We start from the raw sequence: 23,869 nt of genomic DNA on the forward strand, positions 1-23,869 counted from the left end.
CCTCTTATAAACTATAAAGAAAAAACTCTTTTTCTTTATAACACATAAAACTAAACAAATATTTAATTATTCAAAATAATATCAAACAAAAACCTCCATATTAAAATGAATTTTAAAATAACTGCAATTTCAGAAAAAGTTCAGGCTGAAAAAAAAGTAATACAGTACCCAGAAGAGAAGATCTCTATTTCCAGAGATAAAAATATTTAATAAGTAAATAATAAAAACATTTACCTTTGAGCAACTCACCTCTAGAACAATACCTCATTAGTCAACCCATCAATAAGCTGTAAAAAAGCTTGTAGCAATAAAAGAACTTCACAGTAACAAAGCTCCCCAGACAACTGTTATCCGTGACAAAATTAAGAACCACAAAAAATTATTTTTTCCTCCTGTAAAAAAACTCCAAAAACTTATCAAGAAAAACTTCTCTCCCTAAAACTAAAAAAAGACGATTCTAGAAATAGTAAACTACTAGAAATTTTTAGTTTAGTTTCTTTACATTGTCAGGTTAAAAAAAAAAAAGTTGTAAAGAAAAAAAAGTGTTCTAAAGAATTTATTTCTTACTACCTTTTTTTTAAATTTGCTTTTAATAAAATTTTCTTTATACCCTTTTAAAATTTTAAGCCTACTTTACCTTTCTCATAATCCTATCTCACAACAAAATAAATACATAAATAATTAACCGACACTAAAACCAACCACACTCATCAATACATTAATTAAGAGATATCAAGATTGGAAAAAGTCTTAAATTAACAAACCAAAACCACTACAATGTCATGATAAACCATTTGCGAAAGTTTCTCTGATTTTCTAAAGCTGACAGTAAAGGCTGTTTGCTTGTTTGGTGCTCCTAAGAATCTCTTGTAGGTATTTCTTCAGGGAGTCCAATTCAGAGTTGGTATGGTTTGACACTGGCACAATGCCAGTGCCCCCATGAAAATTCCCTCTCCCTGGCATCTGCTGTGAGGTGGTACCCGGAAATAAGCAAAGCAGGCTCCTGCTTAAGGAAAAAGGAAAAAAAACTTTATTAACTAAACTACAAAAAACTAAACCACAAAGGGAAAAAAAAAACCAAGGAAAATTAAAACTACACAGAAACACTTCCCCCTCCTCCTCCTACCAGATCCCCAGTACATTTACATTTCCCAAAATTATCCACACTCGGTCTGGCACCACCCTTTAGAAAATCAAATCTTCAGCTCATGAAGATTAGACGGAGTCCTTCCTTGTATCACGGACTTCTTGTCACAATTAGCACCGCCCAGAGTCCTGCTATCTCGTGACATCATCTTTCCATGCCAAGGTGCTCTCACCACCAGGCATGGGATGGGGCAGAGGCCTGCTTTCAGGGTGGACATTTTTAAGGATGCCTCATCTCGTTCCAAGCAGAGCACAGTCTCATCTCTGGGACCTTTGTCCCCCCCATTTCTTCTACACCCCCTGGGGCCGAGGGGTCTCAACACCAAACACTCTTGGCTCCGAGCCTCCGCTTCCCCCTGCAATGCAGCCTCTGTATCACCAGGAAACAGTCCATGGATATACAACAAAAGAGTCCAGCAAAATTGCCACTCCATCTTCCTCCATTCCTTCAACATCTCTCTTTCTCTTTGCCAGACCCCCTTACTGGCCTATTTCTTCCTTCATCCTCCTCTCTTATCTCTTTCCTAGGAAAGGTAATGTTCCGTGAAGTTCTCATTATCCACAAGGGTTAAAAGCTCTCCCAAGCGGCTGGGCTGCTCCCAGCCCCCCCCCTTCTCCTCCCAGCCGTGCTGCCAGCACATGATATCAAGTTTCAAGGTAACAGTTCAAGCACAGGCTGCATTCTCTCTCCGTCTCCAAAAGGAGGGGGAGGGGATGCAAACAGGTCGTTCGGTGCCCCCTCCACCCTTCCACCGGGTCCGGCCTACCGTAAATGGGCCACGTGGCTTTCCCCTCCCCCAGCCCAGCCAGCAACTGGGCCGGGGGAGAGACCCAACTCCTTCCCGCCGGAAATCCAAAGAGAGCTCTGAAGGAAAAGAGCCCTGCTTCTAACTCCTTGGGTTTGTGGTCTCAAGAGGCGGATCCAATGCCCCACTGGTCAAACCAGGTGCTCATCTAAAAATCCGAACACCCATTGGTGACCACAGCAAAAACAACATATCCCAGATGTCCCATTTCCAGTAAAACCACGACAGAGCACCTGAATCTTGGGGCACCCAGCTGCTACCCATGTTTGGAGGTGCCTGAGGAGGGCTGGGACAACGCCCAGTGACATCCTGCAGGGACATCCTGCAGTGACATCCCCCCTGTCCTGCCCTGGGTGAGCTCAGTCCCAAACCTTACCCTGATCCTGGTCTCAATCTCACTCCATGTTTAGACACACTCACAGTTCTGTATTTAATCTCATCCCAGAGCCAGACTTGTCTAGCCCCAGACCCAATCCCAACCCCAGCCCTAAAGCCAATCCCATGTCCAGTTTTAAACCCAATCCCAGCTCTAATCCAAATCTCAGCCCCAACTCCAAGCCCAGCCCCAATTCCAGCCCCTTCCTAAACCCTCAGCCCCAAACCAAATCCCAGGTTCAGCCCTTCTGGGGGTTTGGGGGTGTCTCTGTCCCTCTGACCCCGATGATGTTTGGGTGGGGTCACAGCAGGGCTGAGAGGGACAGAGACCCCCCCGGCCTCCCCAGGTGTGAGAAGGTCGGAGAGCCCCCCCAGCCCCAAGCACCCTCAGTGTTGAGAGGGACACAGAGCCCCTGGTCCCCAGCCCTGCACAGGCATTGCCTGAGGCCAGAGGGATGGAGACCCCCCGAGCATCCCCCAGGGTGAGGGGACAGAGACCACCGAGCATCCCTCAGGGTGAGGGGACAGAGACTGCCCCGAGCACCCCCTGGCACAGGGGTGAGAGGGAGGGAGAACCCCCAGGCATTCCCTGGATGAAAATGATGGAGACCCCCTGGGGAATGGCCTGGGGTGAGAGGGACAGGGAAAACCCCCCTGGGGAATGGTCTGGGGTGACAGGGACAGGGACAACCCCCCTAAACCCCTGCCAAGTATCCCCCAGGGCGAGAGGCACAGAGACCCCTCGAGCATCCCCTGGTCACTGGCAAAATAAATTTGGCAGAAATCATACTTGACTCTGCATAAATCACTTTGATGAATATTTGATTTTCCCACAAGTCAGATGTGATGAAAATGCAAACAAATCCCAAACATTAATAAACTGACTGTACAAGCAATTTTTGACAATTCCAAGTTCCACTGGTTCCTGCACAGCTCCAGCTCAGCTGCTAGCACATTCTGATAAAAGTGTGAATTCAGCCCAATACAGATATCATAAAAAGGAAAGGAAACTCTTTGTAGCTGTCACAAAGGCGACAGGGATGAAGAGAAAAATGATTCTCACATTTCGCAAAGCACTCAAGCATGGGAATTCAGGAGTTATTTGGGAATTTAGCTACTTGAGCTGAGCTTCTTGTAGGACTTTCAGCAGCCTTATGTTCCTCACCATGGGGTGAATGAACCTTGTCAGTCTCGCTGGTATCATTTGCTCCCTTTCCTCCTGTGATTTAAAAAAACATTTCAAGGAAGGATGTTGCAGACATTTTTTTCATAAAATCCTCTCTTTTAGGATTTGTCCTTTCTGGGAAGCTGGGGCCCCAGAAGAAAAATGCAAACAATAATTATCTGCTGATGTGGAATGTAACAGGAGCATCTGTGATCGGTCTTCTGTGAGTGTTTGGATTTGCTGACCACTCACGGGAGAGTTGGTCCTTGCTTTCAGCTGGACACAGAACTCTGTTATTCATTCTTTTCTTTCTATTCTTAGCTTAGCAAGCCTCTGCAACTTTTCTCTTTATTCCTTTTAGTATAGTTATAATGTATTATATATCATATATCAATAAATCCAGCCTTCTGATCATGAACCAAGATTCTCGTCCACTTCTCTCACCCTGAAGACCTTCATCAGGTCGCTGTAATAGAAGGACAACAAAATATTTTCTTTACACTCTGGGCCCACAAAGGCGATTTACCTCATCGGTTCTCCCATAAGTCACTCAGAGGAAGCTGCAGCCCAGTTTCAAAGAGTTCCTCCAGAGAGAACCACAACCTCCTCAGAGGAGGGCACCATGCTGTTGTCAAAGGCACTTGGGTTCAGAGAACAGTGCCTAAACTCACTGTGCCAAAATAATTTCACAGTCTGGTGAGTTTGGTTAAGAAACGTGTTAGATTCCTCTGCCCCAATTAAGGTGATAATGATGTTGCCCGATTGATCAATGACACAAAACTCAGATAAGTTTTGTGGGTGCTTTATTAAGGGCCCGGGGAACTGGGGGACTCACGTCCCAAAATCCCAGCCCCCAAATTCACGTATGGATGCTTCCCTCTTATACATGCGATTCACAACAAAGTCTCTAAGAAACAGTTTCCCGTTCCCCTTGCCTAGCCTCCAAGAAACAGTCCTCCGTTCCCCTTGCCTGGTCACAGACCCCTTGTGATACATTCCTTGGTTCACAAACAAGATCATTAATCCTCTGCTTATCTTATTCTAAGAGCATTGTATGCTGCCTCTAGACAGGTTAGCATTCTTACTTTCTTGCACTAGTTTAATTATTTATTAAATCTCTAAGACTACCTGCTAGGTAACACACAAAACCTAACACACACTTTCAACGGCTACAAAACTACTTTTTAACAAACCAGTTCACACACAACTCACTATAATTAAATATTTTGCTAAATTTCATTTCTTTTCCAACATTTCTCCCCTTTTGAGCATCCTTCAGTCTTGCTGCAAGGATGCTCAATCAACAGTATTGACAGTAACATCTTCATAACGAGGTGGGGAGTGTTTTTCATTCTGCCGCACACGGGTCATCGCCTTCAGCAACCGGAGAGATCGCCTCTTTTCCTTTTTGATCACACCTAAGAGGCATCTATATACAATCCATATAGTCACTAAAAATACTAAAAACATTAGTACATACTGTATAGCAGACATAATCTAGCCAGACAGGTGAAGCTCCAAAGAATCAAATACTGCTCCTATCTAATTATGCTGTGCTTCCCTTTCAATTTCTTTGGTTTTTGTTTCCACTTCTGCCAGTTGAGAAATATCTTTCTCAACTTCAAGTGTAACATTTGGAATGTGTACACAGCAATGATCTATTCTCTTACTCAGGTAAGATTCAGTACCGTGTTTCTTTGTTGTTTATCCTGATCCCAACTGACTCTTATCTTGCCTCGGCTTCTTTCATCCCTCCGTTGTCATATTGCAATAACTTCACCGGCCTCAACTCTCTGGCGGTCAAAGATAACACAAGTTAATTGAACATCCATCTCTTTCATGACTGTAACTTTTGTTTCTTCAACCTGTACTAGAGTAGACCCTTGAACGGGTAATAGTCTCATGATCACTAGAGGTAATATAATTAAGAAGGCGGCTTTGCGCGGAAGATCATCCGGGTTGGAGACACTATCTGGGTTTCCCATTGGAACGGTGCCTTCTTTACCCTGGTATAATGGATCTAAGCATCCATCCCCTGGACCTTCACCGCCGTGTAGGTAGTCATCATCACTTGGTGGGGTCCGCTCCATGATTCCCGTAGCGGATCCGTGATCTACTTCTTGACGTACACCTGGTCCCCAGGCTGGATGTCGTGGGCAGAATTCTCCAGCGTGAGCGGTCTATTCTACTGTAACATATTTCTTAAAGAATTCAAGATCTTATTAAGTGACATAACATACTCTGCAATCGCCTGGTCCCCACTCACATGTACCTCCCCTTTTAATACAGTTGCATGATATGGTTTGCCATATAATATCTCATATGGACTTACGCCTACTTTTTCTTTTGGTTTAATTCGAATCTTGAGTAGGGCTAAAGGTAAAGCTTGAGGCCAGTGCAGTTTAGCTTCCTGGCAAATCTTTTTGATTTGTCCTTTCAGAGTTTGATTCATCTTTTCCCCCTGCCCACTAGACTGAGGTCTCCAGGGGGTATGCAAATTCCAGGTTATATCTAACATTCGTGCTAATTCCTGCACTACCCCGGCTATAAAATGCGGACTCCTATCTGATGACAATCTCAAAGGTACTCCAAATCTTGGTATTATTTCTTTTAACAAGGTTTTTACCACCTCCTTAGCCTGATTAGTTCTACATGGAAAAGCTTCCGGCCACCCTGAGAATGTACATATGTACACTAACAAGTATCTGTATCCCTGTGCCCTAGGCAATTCAGAAAAATCAACTTGCCAGTAATCTCCTGGTTGTGGCCCGACTTGCAACTTTCCCATTTGTATTTGTCTCTTAACTACTGGATTATTTTTCAAACATACTGGGCACATTGCATTAACTCTTTTTGTCATTGTTAACATCTGATTAGAGATTATCTCATTCTTCAAAAATTTTACCAATACTTCTGCCCCCCAATGACATTTATTATGTTCTGATTCCAAAATAAATTTCATTATGCGGGTAGGTATCACTATTTGTCCCATTGGTGTAACGTACCACCCAAGTTGATTCCTCTGTGCCCCTAGCAAGTTTATTAGTTTTCCATCTTCTATTGAATATTTGGGCTCCTGATTCAGGTATGGGGTAGCCGGCTTTGTTCTTACTGGTACCAATGCCATTTGAGTCCATACTTCCCGTGCCACTTGCCGTGCTGTAACATCAGCAAATCGATTTCTTCTGTAAACGTCTCCTTCTGCAGTCTGATGTCTTCTAACATGCATTACTGCAACTGCTTTGGGACTGTGTACCGCATCCAGTAGCTGTAGCACTTCTTCCCGGAGCTTGATGTTGGTTCCCTGTGAATTCAAAAGCTCCCTTTCCTTCCATAATGCCCTATGTACATGAACCACACCAAAGGCATATTTAGAATCTGTCCAGATATTAACCCTTTTGTCCTTGCTCAAATACAGGGCTCTGGTGAGTCTAATCACCTCTGCCTTCTGGGCCGAAGTTCTAGGTAACAAAGCTTTTGCCTCTATTACCTGATCTAATGTTACCACTGCATACCCGGCATAGCGAGTCTCATTCTCGACAAAACTGGATCCATCAGTGTATAGTTCCCATTCAGGTTCTTCCAATGGTTCATCTTTTAGGTCGGGTCTGCTGGCATATACTTGTTCAATTACCTCTACGCAATCGTGCACCAGTCCCTCAGCTTCCTGGTCACTGCGTAAAAACTCTGCTGGATTAACATGATTAGTAGTCCTTATTTCAATATCATCCTCTTCTCTCAGGATGGCCTGGTATTGCAACATTCGACTGGATGATAGCCAGTGACCCCCCTTTTGCTCCAAAACGGCCATGACCATATGGGGAACAAACACTTTCATTTTTGCCCCCAAAGTCAATTTCCGGGCCTCTTGAATAAGAATTATTGTTGCCGCCACGGCTCGTAAACATGAGGGCCACCCGGAACTTACCGAATCCAGTTGTTTAGAGAAGTATCCCACTGGCCTCTTCTAGGATCCCACTTTCTGGGTGAGGACCCCCAATGCCAGTTTTTTACCTCTCATTCACGTACAACTGGAATTCCTTGGTCACGTCAGGGAGTCCTAGGGCTGGGGCTTCCTTTAGTGCCTGCTTCAATTCTTGGAAGGCCTTCTTTTGCTGTGTCGTCCACTCCAACCGATGCTGCTTCAAGGCCTCATATAGTGGCTTGGCTAGGAGACCGAAATTCATGATCCACAGTCGACACCATCTCACTATTCCTAGAAAAGATCTCAATTCTTGATGGTTACGAGGCAAAGGAATAGCACATATTGCCTCTATTTGGTTTACTCTCAAACGTCTCTGCCCTTGTGTGATCACACAACTGAGGTAAATAATGCTATTTTTGACCAATTGAGCTTTTTCCTTAGAAACCCGATACCCTGCTTGGCCAAGCATGTTGAGTAATTTAATTGTTAATTCCACGCACATTTCCCTTTCCTTAGTAGCCAGAAAAATGTCGTCCACGTACTGCAGGACTACATACAAGGATGGGGATATTGTTACCTGGGTTATCTTCCATTCCTCCAGCTCCTTGGCCAGTTGGTTTCCAAAAATAGTAGGGGAGCATTTAAATCCTTGTGGGAGTCTCGTCCACATAAGCTGCTTCTTTCTCCCAAAATCAGGACTCTCCCACTCGAAGGCAAAATATTTCCTACTCTCTACTGCCAGTGGGATGCAGAAGAAGGCATCTTTAAGGTCAATCACTGAGAACCATTTAAACTCTTCTGATACAGATGTTAACAAAGTATAAGGATTAGCAACAACTGGATGTATGTCTTTCACTATTTCATTAATAGCTCTTAAGTCCTGTACCAAACGGTACTTACCATTAGGTTTCTTTACTGGAAAAATTGGAGTATTATACTCCGATTCACATTCCTGTAATATTCCTTGAACCAAAAATTGTTTAATTAACGGGGCTACTCTCCTCCTTGCCTCAAGCTTCAAGGGGTATTGCTTTATCTTCACTGGTCGGGCCCCTTCCTTTAGTTCCACCTTTACTGGCTGCGCAGCTTTAGATTTTCCGGGGACCCCTGACTCTCTTACCCAGGGTACTACAGCCTGCTCAGTTTCTTCTGGAATAGGAAAGGTATCCACTTCCTTGATTACAAAAATGCCTGCTATTTGTTCCTCAGGTATTTCTAATTTCACCTTTCCCCCTTCAAATATTATTTTCACATTAAGTCGGGACAACAGGTCTCTGCCAAGAAGGGGTGTGGGGCAGTTTGGCATATACAAAAATTGGTGATCTAATTCCTTCCCCTCAAACCTAAGATTTAAAGGTTGTAAAAATGGTTGTTCCTCTAGCTTCCCTGTTGCTCCCACCACCTGTACCGTTGTGTCACTCAAAGGTCCCAATCGTCTATTGAGTACAGAATAAGTAGCTCCAGTGTCTACCATAAATTCTTGATCTTTTCCATCTATCTCTAAAACTACCCTTAAATCCTTTTCTAGTTAGCTTTGATTCTGATAGTTTCCCAAAACTAGTGCTTGAGTGACTTCTGCTGGTCCTCCCGTGAATCCTCCCACAGGGGCATTTCCCATTGGGGCTGTCCTTAATCCCATGTTTCCCATGCCCATACCTCCTCTAACCGGGCATTCATTTTTCCAGTGTCCCAATTGTCGGCAAAACGCACACTGGTTTGGATCCAACTTCCCCATGTTAGGTGCAAACCCAAATCCTCCCCGACCTCTTGGCAACCCCCTCTGTCCGTGATTAGCTCTTCCCCGACCTCGACCCCTAATGGGTCTTCCTCCTGCCCCTGCCTGTTGCATTACAGCCAGAATACTAGCTTGTTGTCTTTTTGCAGTTTCTTTTTCCCTGTTGTTGTATACCTTCCACGCTACCTCTAGCATTTTATCCAAACTTCTAGTATCCTCTCCTTCCAGCTTTTGTAACTTTTTCCTAATATCCTCTTGTGATTGCCCCATAAACAACAATGCCAATTGAAGTTTACTTGATTGATCCTCTACATCTAAATTAGTAAACTTCCGAGCCATGTCTTTTAATCGTTCTAAAAAGGCAGACGGAGACTCATTCCTGTCCTGCTTGACCGAATACAACTTAGACCAGTTCATAGTCTTAGGTATTCCTGTCCTAATTCCTTCCACCAACAATTTCTGATATCGTTTTACAGCCCTTATTCCTCCCGTAGAGTTTGGGTCTCACTTAGGTTCCTCACTTGGTACCAATTCATCAACTGTCTCATTTAGTTGTCTCAACCGAATTTCCTCACAAGCCTTTTCTCTAGTGGCTCTAATAACCATTTCCTTTTCCGTGGAATCTATTATAGTATCTAATAATAACTGTAAATCATTCCAGTCCGGATTCTGAGTCTTTATTACCATTTTAACCACCCTTGCCACCCTTTCAGGATCCTCCCGATAACTCCCCGCTGATTGCTTCCATATTACCAAATCCCCTGGGGAGAAAGGCACCTTTATAAGTATCCTTTCTCCCTGTGGTCCCACAGCTTCCTTCAACGGCGCAATTAAATGTGGCCCCTTCTGCCCCTTCCTTCCCTTGCGAGTCCGTCCTGCTACCGGAGTTCTTTTAACACTCTCATTCTTTTCAGCATCACAACCATCACTATCACTCTCACTAGATCCCGTTTTTATAGCTATATACGCAGGGGGAACAGGGGGCACATTAGGAGCAACCGGAACCCTTGGAGGTGCTATACAATAAGACAAATCCTCCTCAATTGAAGGATACAAATTACGCTCCTTTCTTTCTTTACATCCCACACACTCCCTTTCATCATTCACTTCTAAAACAAAAATACTGCATTCCTTTTGCCATTCCTCTTTCCGATATAAAACGAAAAACAAATCCAAATATGGTATTTCATCCCATTTCTCATTTCTCCTTAAAAATTGCATCAAAGATTCCATTATCCCCAATTCCAGTGTACTATTCACCGGCCATCCCACTTCCCCAATCTCATATTCAGGCCACCAATGATTACAATAATCTATCATTTTACTTTTATCCAATTCTTGATAATACCCTTCACTTTTCCACCGTTTCAATATACAACCTAATGGTGTATTTCCAGGTATTTTACGATTGGCTTGCACTAAGGTTTTAAAAGTTTTAAAAGACATCATATTACAACCTTTAATTCCACTATTAATCCCAATAAACCAATATACCTTAAACCAATATACCTTCTCACCATCCTTCCCTAAAACAAACAGGAGGCGAGTTCCGGTCCTGCGTCCTTAGACGTCTTATGGCTGGAGCCTAGGCTTTTTTTACCAACCACCAAATCCAAATCCAATTATCACCTTTTTTTTCCAATATAAAGCACCTTCGGGCTTACCTTAATGCAGTTTGTCGAACAGGCGCGGGGGGTCGGGCACAACCGATGACTCCCCGAGAAGTGCTCGGTGCCGGCTTGGAGTGGATCGGGGCGCGAACCGCCCCAGCAGCCCTCGGAGTCCTGCTGCGGTCGCCAGAAAACTGTTGCCCGATTGATCAATGACACAAAACTCGGATAAGTTTTGTGGGTGCTTTATTAAGGGCCCGGGGAACTGGGGGACTCACATCCCAAAATCCCAGCCCCCAAATTCACGTATGGATGCTTCCCTCTTATACATGCGATTCACAACAAAGTCTCTAAGAAACAGTTTCCCGTTCCCCTTGCTTAGCCTCCAAGAAACAGTCCTCCGTTCCCCTTGCCTGGTCACAGACCCCTTGTGATACATTCCTTGGTTCACAAACAAGATCATTAATCCTCTGCTTATCTTATTCTAAGAGCATTTTATGCTGCCTCTAGACAGGTTAGCATTCTTACTTTCTTGCACTAGTTTAATATTTATTAAATCTCTAAGACTACCTGCTAGGTAACACACAAAACCTAACACACACTTTCAACGGCTACAAAATTACTTTTTTTGTACAAACCAGTTCACACACAACTCACTATAATTAAATATTTTGCTAAATTTCATTTCTTTTCCAACAATGAGACCAAACCCAAAATGAATTTTATTGAACAGTAAATGGGATAGAAAAGGGGGGACAGGAAGGGAATGAGAGGAAAAAGAGCCCTCCCCGGGGCAGGGCAAGTGTGACATTGTCCCCTGTATACGGGGCATTCCCAGGGTTGGGGTTTTACAGCTGAGCCAGTTTGGGTAAGGGGGGTGGTGTTCACCCCCTGAGCAGGGATTACCCCACTGTTTCAGGTTGCCATGCAAGATGTAACCAAATGCATGTTTTCAATCACCATCTTCATCAACTGTTATAAACAGGTGGGGCAATGTTCTTTATCTCTTCCATGACTCAGCCCTGATAACGCCCTCCAGGGGAGATATCTCCTGTGAATGGGCCATTGAGTGTCACTGCAGAACTGAAAAAATTCCATCCTCCCATTGTGGGATGCTCCGCCCAGGGGGAGGATCCAAGCATTCCTACCTGGATATAAGCTGAGACTTGCCACACCAGGCGTAGCTTGCCTACTGGATTCCCAGAGGACAAGAGCTCCATAACCACCACTGGACCTCCAGAGGAAGACCAGACCCTTCTACAGGATCACTGCTTCGACAGAATCGTGTTCATTTCTCCAACAGGACTGCACCACCATTTACTGGGACTGCTGCCACCACCCTGACCAACAGGGTGTCAGGTTATATCCTGACTCTGTCAGTTTAAGGCAGTGTTTCTGTATCATTGCCTTGATCTTCATTTTCTTTTAAATTGTAATTCTGGTTTAGACCCTCCCCAGGTTTGCGTTCAAACCAGTACAAAAGACAATGTGTGCACCCTTTGTTTTCTTCCCAGAACAGGATTTCCCATTCCCAAACCTTGATTGGATGGAGAAGGAGGTTGTGAGGAAGAGGAAGGATCCCCGGGACACCCAGATAGGTGAGGAGGAAGTCAGTTCCTATTTCCCTCTCTCTCCTGCTCCATCTCCCAGCCCAGCACAGCCCCTGGCTGCAGGACAACCCTGCTGCCAACGCCATCCTGCCGGGGATGCACTGGGGGAATCTCCTTCCCCTTCCCTCTGGCATGGAGGCAAATCCCATCCTGTCCTTGTCCTTCCTTCCCCAGGGAAGGAACTTAGGATGGAGACCAGGGAGGAAAAATCTGCATGGCAGAACCTCGTGAAAGAGGCCACTTTGAGTGATTCTAACGCACAGGAATCCAACAGGGAAGAAAAACCTCAGACATCCCCCATGAGGAGGAGGGGCTCCAAACCCAGCCCAGGGTGCTCTGAAGAAGAAAGAGCCACCCTGAGCCAGGAAGGTGGGCAGAGCTACAGCCAGAGTTCAGAGCTGGTGGTCCATAAAAAGCTTCATGATGGGGAGAAGCCCCACAAGTGCTTGCAGTGTGGGAAGAGCTTTAGGCGGAGCTCCCACCTGATCAGCCACCAGATGATCCACACCGGGGAATGGCCCCACAAGTGTGGGGAGTGTGGGAAGGGCTTCAGCTACAGATCCAACCTTGTGACCCACCAACGCATCCACACTGGGGAGAAGCCCTACGAGTGTCCCCAGTGTCAGAAGAGGTTTCAGAGCAGCTCCAATCTCCTCCAGCACCAGCGGATTCACACTGAGGAGAGGCCCTTCCACTGCCCTGAGTGCGGGAAGGGCTTCAAGCACAACTCCGACCTCATCAAGTACCGGCGCATCCACACTGGGGAGAGGCCCTACGAGTGTCCCCAGTGTGGGAAGAGCTTCACCACCAGCTCTCACTTGATCAGACACCAACGGAGCCACCAGTAAGGGATCCCTGCAAATGCCACAAATGCAGGAACAGCTTCATCCAGCACTCCAGCTTCATCCCCCATGGGAGAACCCACATTGGGAAGAACCCTGGTGATCCATGTTCCCCATGATCCATGCTGGGAAGACACCAGTCCCTTTCCCTGCCCCTACCAGTGTCATGATGTGGCATTGAAAAACATGAGGGTCTTACCATGGCTGTGTCATTACATTCACTCCCACCTCAGAGAATTTCCAGGTGCAGAAAAGGGACACACTCTCTCTCTCTCTCCCTGAGAAGAAGGGTGTCCTTTCCAAACAGGGGAAATTGTGGCCAGGAAGACCCAGTGAATTGTGGTTTAGTTTTCCCAGTAAACTGTTTCATTTATCCCTTCTGTTATCAATATTGTTTCAGTTCTGTTTGTCCCTTATCTTGTTCCTGTTCCTAATAAATTGTTCTTATCCCAGCCCGGGATCTTTGCCTTTGTGCTTTCCATGGGAGGCAGGAGGGCAGTGAGGGCAGCGCGGTTTTAGCAGGGCCAGGAAATTGGGGAATCCCATTCCTGAACCCCCGCCCGTGGAAACCGAGCATCCCAGCTGGTCCCAGCCCTGGTGGCCATGGCAACAGCCTTGGGAGTGGGTCCCTGGCTGGGGCTGTGGGAACCTCTTCCCTCTGGTGCCCAGGGACAGGAGTGGAGGGAACGGCTGCAGCTGAGTCGGGGCAGGCTCCGGTTGGATGTCAGGAAAAGGTTTTTGCCCAGAGGCTGCTGGGGCCCTGCCCAGGCTCCCCAGGGAAGGGTCCCAGCTCCAGGGCTCTCTGAGCTGCAGCAGCGTTTGGACAGCACTGCCAGGCCCAGGCTGGCATTGTTGGGGTGTCCTGTGCAGGGCCAGCAGTTGGACTGGAGGATCCTGATGGGTCCCTCCCAGCTCAGCCAATTCTGTGGTTCTGGGATCCCATGAGCCTGGGGATGGGGCTGCCAGTGGTTGCCATGGCAACGGGCTCTGGCTGCAGGCCTGAGCTGGTGTCCATGGCAACCAGCCCTGGCATGGGGTCTCCATGGAGCTGCCAAGGGACTGAGCATAGCAACAGGGATCTGGTGATGGTTGCCATGGAAACTGACCATAGCAACAGGGGGCTGCTGATAGTTGCCATGGAAACTGACCATAGCAACAGGGGCCTGCTGATGGTTACCTGCTTAAGATCAGATTTGTCACAGGCCCTCAGAGGGGTTCCTTGGGGAATTTCCAAGAGTCTCCAGGCTGTTCCAGAGCTGGAATGTCACAGGCACAGACAGGGGCTCCATGGAGACCTCCCAGGGCTTTCTGGGGATGGTAAAGAGCCCTGTGGTCAGAGGCAGTCTCAGCCATTCCATGGTGACATCCCAGGGCACCTTGGGCTGCAAAGGCACCGATCTGTCACAGGCACTCACGGGGGCACCACGGTGACATCCCAGGAGTCCCCAGGCTGCCAAACAGCTGGGATGTCCCAGACACTCACAGGGTTCCTGTCATGGGCAGATATATTTATATAAATATGTATTCTCTATTATGGTAATGATTAGACAAAATTGCCTTAATCAGAAATATTTATGCCAGTATGTTAGAGACGTAAAATATATTATACAGAGCACTAGGAAATTATTTCAAAGCAACTGTATTAAGCAAAACCCGTAATTAAGCAGAGATTGATGTCACTCCCCTAGACCAATGACCATGGGCAATTCCCTTTGGCTCAGCCTGGAGCAGTGACCTTGAGGGTGTCCCCACCGCTGGGAGGAATGCCCACACCCCTCAAGAAGGGTAATGTCAGGACATGCTGCCATTAAAATTTGGGATGGGGCTTTTCCAGTCTGAGGTGCTGCCCTGTCAGTCAGATGTGCCCAGGCTGGGCCAGCTCAGCAGCTCTGCAGAAGCTCTCAGTGGTGTCACTTGGTTGCTCCTTTCTCTGGGGATTTTTCCAGCTCTGCCACAGCTTCAGCTCCCTCTGAGGATGTTGAACTTTGAGATGGAGGAGTCAGGCTGGTTTCAGCATTATTCACCCCCAAAGCAGTGTGACACCCCTTCTTCATTTCCCACTGGGGGCTTTGCAAACAGGACCTTGTTGGAGTTCTTGGAGCCCATTGCAGGCAGAGCCTCCTGCTCCAGCAGGAACTGCCTTTCCTGTGCCATCAGCAGGGCAGGTCCCGCTGCAGGAAAAGCCCCAGGCTAGCCCCAGCATAGGGAAGGGCTCGGGCACAAGGGCAGAGTGCCGTGCTGGGAGCTGTGCCAGGGAGAGCCTGAGGCACCAAAGGCACCTTGGCAGCAGCAGCTGCTTGCAGGCCATGGCCAGAAGCCTCCCTTGGCAGCCCGGCCTGGTGGCCACCACTGCAGAGCTGCTGCCTCAGGGCTCATTCCTGGCTGGGCTCTGAAAAGCCACTTCTGCCCCAGGAGCCTGACTGGGAAGCCATTGGCCCCAGCACCTTGGGGACAAGATATTAATTACAAAACTCTTCATGGCAGCAGAGCCAAGGCAGGGGCAGAAGAAAGGGCAGAGGCAGGCCCAGGGGACAGGGCTGCCATGGTGATGGCTGTGAGGTCACTGCCCCAGCAGCAGCCTGGCTGCCCTCAGCAGACATTCTGGCCAGAAGCCTTGTGAGGGCACCCAGCACATCAGAGAACCCACAATGCAGGAATTCTGTCACTAGGGATGAGAGGGTTTCAATGGGCAATGCTGCACAAAGCTCCTGCTCTTGGACAATTCCTGGGATGGGGAATCCACTTCTCTGGAAAAACGGTTACAGTTTCCTGCCACTTTCTTAATTGTAAAATATTTCCTCCTTCTAACAAATGTTAATTTGTCCCCATTCAGTTTAAAAATACTAACTCGTTTTCTGTCACTGTAGGATTTAGGAGAAAATAACTTCGAATGCTATCTTTCCCTTTTCACAGACCTTGGAGAGGACTCAAAAATCTCCCAGAATGGGGTTTGTAGACCTCATCACAAAACCAGCAGGGAGAGTCTGCGGCCTCTGTGGTCAGTGGTGTAGAGACTGAGGACTGAAAGGGAATAGCCTGGGAGGGATGGATGGGTGGTTGCAGAGAGGCTGGAGATTTTCTTCATAGTAGGAATAAGCCTGAAGAAGACCTAATAGCACCAAGTGCAGCTTGGGAGGTCCAGACTGAACACCAGCAGAAAGGAATTTCCCTGTCAGAGCAGGGCTGTGGTGCAGCATGTCCCCAGCAGGAGCCTGGAGCAGCCCAAGGCTCTGTGTGGGCAGGCAGAGGCAGGCAGGAGGCAGAGCTGTCAGCAAAGGAAGGGCCAAGCCATGTGGGGCAGCCAGGGATGCCGACAGCCTGCAGGGACAGAGGCGCAGGTTAGCTCAGCAGCAGAAACACCTTTCCCTCGCTTGTCCCCAGCTGTCATCACTGCCACCAGTGTTCTGCTCTACCTGGAACCTGGGGACATTTTCTCAGTCCTGTCCCTCAGATGGATCTATTTAAAGTATGAGAAACTTCAGTGTTTCACCCTCTTTTTGAGTTCCTGAGAAGTTCTTTGAGCCCACTCTGAGGGATTGAATCTGATGCAAAGAGCACTAAAGCCCCAGAGGCTCATTAAAGTCCCTGTGCTGTGTCTGTGCCGCTGAGCTGGGCCGGGCTCCTGGCCCAGAGGCAGCTCCTGGCAAGGGCAGCGCTGCAGAGAGACAGCTCTGGCCAGGAGCAGCTCCTGTGCACAGCCCAGCAGGGCTGGGGCACTGCCAGGGCCCCTCAGGGACACCAGCAGGGCACAGACAGAGCTCACAGGGGCTCAGCACTGGCAGGGGCTGTGGGATGGCCCTGAGGGAGCTGCGTCACAGCAGCACCTCTGTGGCTGTGTCGTAGAGGCACAGAGCAGCTGGGATGTCAGCCAGGGGCTGTGTGACAGAACAGAGTGGGCTGTGTGAGGTCACAGATTGGGCTGTGACATCAAAGAGTTTGTTGTGTGAGGTCACTGAGCAGCTACAGCGTCATAGAGGGGACTTTGTGACAACACAGAACAGGCTGTGAGATCATGGCATGGCTGCATGATGTCATAGAGCTGGCAGTGAGGTCAAAGTATGTGCTGTGACCTTACAGAGTGTCAGTATGACATCACAGAGAAGGTTTTGTGACATCACTGAAGGGGGTTGTTACATCACAGAGCTGGCTGTGACATCATAGAGTAGGGTGTGAGGCCATAGAGGAGATCCTGCCATCATAGAAGGTGGCTCTGTGACATCAGGGAGTGGGCTGTGACAGCAGTGGGTGGCTGTGTAACATCATAGAACAGGCTGTGACATCACAGTAGAGATTGTGAAATCATAGAGTGACTTTCTGACATCACAGAGACTTCTGTGACATCACAGAGCATCTGTGTCACAACATAGCGTGGCGTCTCAGAGTTGGGTCTGGGACATCACAGCGGCAGTGTGACATCATAGGGATCTGTGTGACATCACAGGGGTTGTGTGACATCACAGGGCCTTTGTGAGGTCCCTGGGGCGGTCACTCTGCCCTGGCCCCCCTCACAGCTCCCCCCAGAGCAGTCCAACCCTGCTCGTGCACAGTGGGGTCCCCTGTCCCCCCGGGTCCCCCCGCCCCCAGCCCTGCAGCCTCCCCCAGAGGATGTTCCACAAGATCGACCCCAGAGCCTGACACAGGCACGGTGGGCAAGGCCCTGGGGGTGGCACAGGGGGACAGGGACCCCCCGGCAGCGTCCCCGTGTCCCCCAGGGCCAGAGCCTGGGCCAGGGCTCCTTCACCCTGTTACCAATGAGGCCTTGAGAGCGCTGAAGAAATCCCCAGCAAGGGAGCAGCAAAAACCAGACTGAATATTAAGGGACAGCAGCACAAAGTTCCTTGGCAAGAGTCACTCTGCTCCTGACTGGACACTTCAGGCACAACAAGGAAACAAAGCAACAACAAAACCAAACAGAATCCAAACAATCAAACCAGAAATTTACTGAAAACTGCGGCTTTCATTCCTAAGGAAAAGAACTGTCCTTCTTATCTCGGTGCCCATGGCCAGAATTGGGATTTCACCTCCAGTATTCCGTATTGTGACAGAGTGGAGGAATTTCTTGTCTCAAGACATTTCATGTGTGGGGAGTGTTGCAGTGTGTTGCAATTTCCTGTTTTAAACTTCCCAGCCCCTTCCCAGGTGTGGCAATATCTCTCTTCCCCTTCCCCCTCGCCCCCTGCTGGGCTGTCAATCAGTCTTAATATTCCAGCAAGGCCATCATGTGGTTGGTGAGGTTCAAAAGATGCCCCTGTGCCCAGAGGTCATTGGTCTGTCTGGGTGTCATCGTTGCCTGAGACCCTGCCCCTCCCACCTGGTTGGTGGCTCACCTGTCCCTTCCCTCTCCCTCCCCCTGGAGCTTAAAAAGTCACTCAGGCCATGCGGTTGGGATTCTGTTGGTGCTGTTACCTAAGATTCAGATGTCTGTGACCATGGAATAAACTCTTGATATTAACCCTCCAGCAGAATCTGTCTCCTTTTCCTCCTCACCTTAGCCTGAAGCCTTCGCACCTGAGGCAAACTGAGTTTCCACAAGCCTGGACTTGTTTTGGCGCTCAGCTGCACCATCCAGCCAGCCAAAAGTGTCTCTGAGGTGAAACACCACAGTTGCCGCCTTTGGCCAAGGAGCAGGGGTCAGAGGAGCCCAGGCACAATCTACCTGGTAATATTGGGATCTTATTCCAATAGGGGAGGAAGGGGCAGGTCCAGCCCTCCCCTGCCCTGGAACCCCAGCCCTGCCCTGCCCTGCCCTGGAACCCCAATCCCCCCAGAGCCTCTATCCCAGCCCAGCAGTGTCTGCCAGTCCCTGGCACAGCACAGGCAATGCTCCACAGCCACCTCCGCAGCCCCAGCCCAGCTCCTGAGGGACCAAATGAGCCCAAGTCCCACCTGGGGGAAGGGCCCAGGAAGACCAAGGGGTATTGAAGGCTGACCACAAGGCAAGCACACACCTTGACCCTACCTCGTCTTGGAATTTCCATCTGAATGCTACTGGAATCCAGGAGTTGGTACCTCTGTGTATGCTCCTCTGTATCCTTTTCGCCTCTCTCTCTTTCTGTCCTTTTCTTCTATTTTGGTCCTTTTGCAAATTTGAGTAATGTAAAATTCAAATAGCTTAGTTTGTGAAGTTGATTGGGCCAAGTCAGTGCTTTAAGAAGTGTTCTGTGTTGATTGAATGTCATATTAAATCTTTTGCCAAAAATTCTCGGATTTTCTACAGTTCCCAGTAAAGACTGTTTTGTTGTTTTGAGCTCCTGAGTATCTCTTGTTGGTATTTCTCCAGGAAGTCCAATTCAGAATACAGAAACAATTGTAATTCCTTTTAAATATCTCCTTGACAGAGTTTTCTACTGGATGGAAGTCAGGGCTTGTGTGCCCTGCCTGGCCCAGCCCAGGCAGGGCTTTCCCAGCCACATTCCACACTCCATTTCCCAGCTGGAGCCACTGGTGCCTCTGAGTTGTGCTGCCCCAGCCCCAGGGACGCTCTCCTTGTCTGCCCATTCCCCCACGGTCTCTGGGCAGGGATGGCCTCAGTGGGGTGGCTGACATCCTCAGTACCTTGGAGGCTGCTGCTGAATTTTCCTGCTCCAGAGGCTTGTTCAGCCTTCAGCTCTTCAGTGTAGGAATTCAGTGTCCCAGGGCTCATTAACATTCAGAACAGCTAAACAAGCTAAGCTTCTGGGAATAATTTGATTTAAGCGTTCAAATCAAATGTGTGGTTAATTAGTCAGATTTCAGAAGCCAATTCAATGTGAATTTCCTGAATTTAAAAAAACAGGAAGAAAATATTTTTTTAGGTCCTGTAATTTTTTTTTTACTAGTAATTCATTGAAATGTGCAATCTCCAATTGACATTGAAACCAAGTACCTCCTCATGCAGTTTGACTGGGTATGAAAATCAGGACCTTTCATGGCTGACAATCAATCAGACTCTGTCCCTACCCCCACCCCACCATTTTCCCCATCCAAGGCTGGCACTCAGAGCAGCCTTGTACCAATCTGAGCTCCCTCCAGCCCACACTGGACCTAGCCAACAGACCACAGCTGAACAGGATATAACTTAGTAAAAATTACTATATTAAAATAACAATCACACAATTACAAACTCTTCCCTGAACTATGTGCAATGTCCCAGCATGTCTGATGAGTCCACTGTTCACAACTGATTTGCATACTAAAATTAATTTTTGACTATTGTGGTTCTGTGATAGATATAAACACAATTAAGTTCTTGTATCAGGATTCTTGTCCTGGACTGAGGACAGAACAGCTCAAACAATTCCTGATTTGCAAATCTATCAGTGGTGGATGGAGAAGGGAGGTCAGGCTGCTCTTGGTGTTGACGAAATGCTGAAAGCAGCCTGACTCATTTCATCTGCTCATGCCCTGGCTGATCTCCCCTCTTTCCCCTTCCACCCATCGGCTTTTGTCTCCCCCCAGCCCCCTGTGAAGAGCCTGGCTCTGTGTTCTCCATCCCCTCCTCGCTGGCACTGCCAGGCTGGGATGAGGAGCCCCTCAGCCTTCCCTGCTCCAGGCTGGACCAGCCCAGCTCCCTCAGCCTCTGCCCACAGCCCAAGGGCTCCAGCCCCACCTTGGAGGCCCTTCCCAGACCCTGCTCCAGCTGCCAGACATCTTTCCTGCCCTGGGGAACCCAACCCAGGCCCCAGTGACCTGGATAATCCCCGTCCTTGATGTCCTGGTCACACAGCCCTGGCCCCTTGTCCCCATGTCAGTCTCTGGGGTGGATCCTGTGGAACATCCTTTGGTGGAGGCTGTGGCTCCAGGTGGGCCGGGGGGATCCTGGGGGACAGGGACCCTGCTGGGCATGAACAGCATTGGAGTTGTTGGGAGAAACTGTGAGGGGGAGCTGGGGCAGAATGACCAACCCAGTGACCTGACAGAGCCCTGCTGGGATGTCACACAGCCCCTCTGGGATGTCACACAGCCCCTCTGCGAGGTCACAGCCTCCTCTGTGATGTCACAGCCCATTCTCCAATGTCACACAGCTGGTCTATGATGTCACACCAGAGTCTGTGATGTCATTGTCTGCACTGTGATGTCAGACCTCTGCCCTGTGATGTCAGAGCTGGATCTCTGATGTCACAGAGGCAGACTATGATGCCATGGCTGCTCGATGACCTCACGTAACCCACTCTGTGATGTCATAGCCCACTCTGTGACCACATGGTACCAGATGATAAATTGTCTTCACCAGGTGAGCTCACACCTGGAGCTTGTTCTCCACAACCCCAGGCCTGTGGAAACCACACAATGCCCATTGTGTGAGAAGGGGAACTGGAAGTTCAGCAGCCTCAGTGTCCTGCCAGCTCAGCCAGGCCCACTGGAACATTGGGATCCACGACCACCAGGGACCACCAGGGAGACCCCCAGTACAGGAGAATGCCTGGGTAAAGGGGAGGGGAAATATATTAATGATTTCAGGGAAATGAATATCATATGTATTTTTAGTCCAGGACAATCAATTAATATGTATGCAAAATACAGAATATAAACAGAAACTTTCCTGTACTCAGCATGCACAGCTTTGGGAGGAGCTCTCCCCCATGCATCCAGCTGAATAAAGAATGCTGCTTCTTAATGCTACATTGGGGTTAAGGAATTTTCTGGTTTACTAAATTTTTGGTAACACTCCCACTGCCAAGGAAAGCTCTGTCTGCTGCTGTTCACAAACAGAGAAGGGCTGGTGGCAGATGTGGGGCTCAGAGTCTGCCTGGGGCACAGTGACCATGAAATAATGAAGTGTTCAATGTTCTGTGAAAGAGGGAGGGGCAGCAACAAAAATTCTGCACTGGAAATAGGAAGGGCAGACTTTAGCCTGTTTAGGCTGCAGATTTGGGGAATACCAAATCAGGTACTGATTGCTTTAAGGGAAACAGCCCTTAACAACAAAGGGATCCAGGAAGAATGGACACATTTCAAGAAAGTAATCATAAGGGGGAAGAAGCAGCCTGTCCCAGTGTGGCAGAAGATGAGCTAGTGAGGAAAATGACTGGCCTGGCTGCCCATGGAGCTTTTCTGGAGACTCAGGGGTGGAAAAAGGACCAGCAACTCAGGAAGTCTTTAGGGTGTTGCTGGGTCATACAGAAAGAAAAGCTGAGAGTTGAAAACTCTAATAAAACTTAACCTGGAGGGTTCAGCAAAAAGAATAAAAATGTTTTCATAAAAAAAATAACAGCAAAAAGGAGGAGTAGGAGAACCTCTACTCTTTATTGGTTGCAGTAAAGAATATAGTAACAAAAGATAAGGAAAAGGCTGAGCTACTTTACCCCTAGTTTGTTTCAATTTTCAATATTAGGAAAGGATATCCTCATGACAAGTGTTCTCCTGAGCTGGTAGATGGGCACAGGGAGCAGAACAGCCCCTGGAATCCAGGAGGAAGCAGTGGGTGACCTGCTGAGCCACTCAGATGCTCACAGGTGAATGGGATCAGACAGGATCCATCCTAGGGCAATGAGGGAGCTGTAGATGAGCTCCCCAGGCTGCACTCCATCATTTACCATCAGTGCTGGCTCAGCAGGGAGTTCCCAGAGCACTGGAGGTGCCAGTGTGAGCCCATCCCCAAGCAGGGCTGGAAGGAGGATCTGGGGACCTCCAGGCCTGTCAGCCTGACCTGGGTGCCCAGCAAGGTTATAGAACAGATCATCCTGAGTGCCATCACAGGGCACCCCCAGCTGATGGGAACAAACTTTATGGCTGAGTGCAGAGGCCAAGACAAACCTGGGTGGTTTCCTGCCATCCCCCAGCCCTTGCTGGCCCCAGAGCTGATGGCATTTGTGCTCCCTCAGGTTCATGTCCCACACCAACAGCATGGGGTGCTCCCCCTGCTGTGTGCAATGCAAACAGGGGCTGCTGAGCCAGTGCTGCCGTGTCTGTGCCTGCAAGGATGGGGCACCTGTGTGAGCTGGGGGAGAGGCCAGGGCTGCAGAGGGAGGATGTTGTTGGCAGCTCCATGGGGACGCTCTGGGACGCTGCCCTGGGCTGTGCAGCGCACTGGGGATGGATCAGCCCCTGCTCTGCTGCTCCTTCCCATCTGCCCCAGGGCCATTGCAGAGCACCAGCTGTTGCTGCCCTCAGCTGCATGGCAACCCTGGGACAAAGCGGTGCCAGGGCTGTTCCAGGTACAATTGCAGTGACACTCATTGGTGCCACCAGGTGCCATGGCAACGGCCACAGGGACCCGTTCCTTGGTTTGGTGCCATGGCAACCAATGCCTGGCGCTGTTGTGATGGTTGGTGGCCATGGGAAGCTGCCCTGGCCCCTGGCTCAGGGCTGGTGTCAGTGCCCAGAGCCAGAGGGGATCCCTTGCTGGGGGCTGTGCCATGGCCACCTGCCCTGTGCCGCGCTGGCCGCTCAGGCACCAGGAACCAGCAGCCACCAGCACTGCCAGGGCCAAAGGCCAGGTCAGCCAGACAGAAAGGGGCGGGGCTGGGCACTGTTTCCATGGCAACCGGCACTGGGGGGACACCTGGGTCACCTGGCCTGGCAGTTGCCATGGAAACCCCTGGCAGGGACTGAGGGCACAGCCCCTAGCACTGAGACACTGCTGGGCCGGGTGCTGGGCACAGCGCTGGGCACGCAGAGATGGTTTTGTTCTTGCTGAGCTGCAGCACAGCCAAGGCCTGTCCTGCCCATCGTCA

Source organism: Melospiza melodia, unplaced genomic scaffold (assembly GCF_035770615.1).
Source record: "Melospiza melodia melodia isolate bMelMel2 unplaced genomic scaffold, bMelMel2.pri scaffold_18, whole genome shotgun sequence".
Taxonomy (NCBI): domain Eukaryota; kingdom Metazoa; phylum Chordata; class Aves; order Passeriformes; family Passerellidae; genus Melospiza; species Melospiza melodia.